At 42.8% G+C, this 2,542-nt stretch overlaps 1 long non-coding RNA gene across 2 annotated transcripts in view; it reads left to right on the plus strand.

Moving 5' to 3' along the window:
* LOC111813357 overlaps positions 1-2,542 on the plus strand; it is a 63,707-nt gene that overhangs the window by 38,088 nt on the left and 23,077 nt on the right. Inside the window, exon 1 of one of the 2 annotated variants that reach the window (XR_002818643.1) lies at positions 2,383-2,421. The exons of the other annotated variant lie outside the window; for it this stretch is intronic. This is a non-coding gene — a long non-coding RNA (uncharacterized LOC111813357). Of the gene's footprint in view, positions 1-2,382; positions 2,422-2,542 lie in introns of those variants that run through there. 2 annotated transcript variants of the gene reach the window in all.

Here is a 2,542-nt window from a genome sequence, read left to right on the forward strand (position 1 = left end):
GATTAAAATTGTTTTCATCCTGGCCATTTAAGCAGTATGACAAGGGTCAGGTTCTCTCTATAAGATGAAGTGCTGTTGAATGGCCACATAATATACCAGTTATTCCCTGACTTGTCCCATTGTCTTGTTCCTCCAAGCATTTTTATAACTTGTGCTTGTCTGTGTAAAGTACACACTGAGGAGATATTTCTAAATGGTGGGGAGAGGAAGGATCCTTGGGAGAATGGCACAGACCACACTGATGCTCACCTTGGTGTTGTGATGACAGGCACTGTTTGGGCACCACGTGGGGCTTGGCTTCCCACACAACCCTCCTTGCCCAGTCCCTCCTCACTGTCTCCAAGGACTGTATTGGTGCTTGGCTCCTTTAGGACAAAAAGCAAAGGGCTGAACAGTGAAAGGAAGACAGGGATGGTCCCTAGGTCTTCAGATCTAATTATAATGAAGCTGCCCCATTGGCTGGGTTTGTTTTTTTCTGGAGGCAGAGCAGAGGCATTAAGCATTCACCACCAGGAGGGGACACATGGAGAGAAAAGTTACTAGCACTGCACAGGGATTTGCTTGGAACTTTGAGGTCAACTTGTAAGCTACTAAATGATCATCCCTGTTTTGTGTTCTACCTTAAGTTCTGACCTTCTTTTAACTTGAATTTTATAGTATTGTATTCTTGAGTGACAGCCTCACAGCATCAAATGGAGCTTATAACACACAGAAAATAGACTGCAAATGTGTCAGGTCTTCCCTCTTCAGCTTTTAGACTTTGCCAGCTGGTCCCCAAATGACTGAACTGAATATGAATTTATGATGATTTGTAATTTGTGTTATGTGTTCTGTTATTTACCAATTTCTTTTTAATTATCTTGTGTATGCGAGTCTTTCTTCCAGTTTTAACAAACTTTAGGACAAAATTAGACAGCGAAATAATGTCACTTCTTTCTTTTATTTCCTTGTGCTGGAGATGGAATCCATAGCCTCTAACATGGCATGCAAATGTTCTAATGCTGCGTTACATTCTCGGCCCCAGGTGTGCCACCATGACTTTGTTCAGTTTTTTTTTTTCTCTTTGCCATCCTAGCTTTGCACCTTTAGTTTTCCAAACTGCAGTTTCCTATCTAAGGGATAAAGTGACTGGGATGGAGAATTTGTGGGGTCCTCCAGCACACGTCTTCTCACTGCAAGGTGTGGTGGCCCCAACCCCACCTGTCGCCAGAAGCCTCAGATGAATTGGTGTCTGGCCCTTTGAACCAGGTTCTTTGTGTGCAGTGACACGGCTCATTCCAGCTGCAAGCTTATTTCTGTAAGTGATTTATTTTTATCTCTGTTGCCATTTTTATGCCACTGTGAAAGGGAAAGAAACTGTTCAAAGGGAGGGAAGAACTTGGATGAGAGAAAGAAAGAGAAGCAATATGTATATTATGCACAGGATAGCTTGGATAATTAAATGACTAATTTCTTCTTATTTATTGGAAGGAGAAGTTAATGCTTACATATTTTTCTCTCCTTAATATTTTATAACTTTTTGGACCAATTCTGCATGCTTACATATGGTAGTCTGAACAATTAATTTGAAGACATCAACCTACAATAATACAACCATTGTTGAATTTAAAAAAGTGTTTTAAAATTATTGACATTTTAAACTTTCACTCTGTTCCATATAAATGCCAAACTTTCAGAAATTTTAGTTAATATGAAAGTGTGTTTTCCATAGAAAATGGGTTCCAGATAATCAGCTTTTTGTTTTCAGTTTTTAATTCTTATTAACACATGTTCGCAGTGCATGTTTACATTCCTCCTGTGGTGTGGGCTGCTGTGCATCACGCGTCTGTGTTCATTCCCTTCCTCCTCCCCAGCCATTGTAGTGCATACTCACACCATCCATTTGGCCAGCACCATGGAGTCATCATGGACTCCTCTATGGCAGCATCTTTTTTTTTTGTATTTTAGGGAAGCGTCTACAGGGTGTTCAGGGGCTCACTAGTAGAACAGACTCGGAGTGATTTGCCTGTTTACAGCCTCCCAAGAGCTGGGATTACAGGCGTGCACAACCACACCCAGTCTCAATTGCCCTCTCAGCACACCCCGGGGGCAGAGTGGTATGGCAGGCCCAGGAATTGAACCACTGGCCCCTGCACCTGCTTGCAAGTGCTTTATTCCACTGAGCTATATGGTCACCCCCTGTAGCAGCATCTTACTCATCAGCAAATCCTACAGTACTGACTTCGTCAAGCTTAGATCCCTGGGATGTTGTGGTAAGGAGCTGGAGAAGGCTGATCTTCCTACCTTGCATGAGAGCCCGCCAAGTACCAGGACGAGAGCGGCATCACTCACTGATGTTGAACAGTAACTGTGATGGGACTGCAAGGGGCTCCTGTGGATGATGAATGTTAACAGGTAGCCAGAACACAAAAAAAAGAACAGGTGAGGTGCCAGGTAAGGCTGCAGCTGACATCATGTTTTGTGGGCCCATGAGAACTGAGAGTTTGGATGTGCCTAAATTTAAACACACTTCAGGATGGGGATGAGGTCAGTTTAAAAAAAA

The sequence above is a fragment of the Octodon degus genome, unplaced genomic scaffold (genome assembly GCF_000260255.1).
Source record: "Octodon degus isolate 3935 unplaced genomic scaffold, OctDeg1.0 scaffold00184, whole genome shotgun sequence".
NCBI lineage: Eukaryota > Metazoa > Chordata > Mammalia > Rodentia > Octodontidae > Octodon > Octodon degus.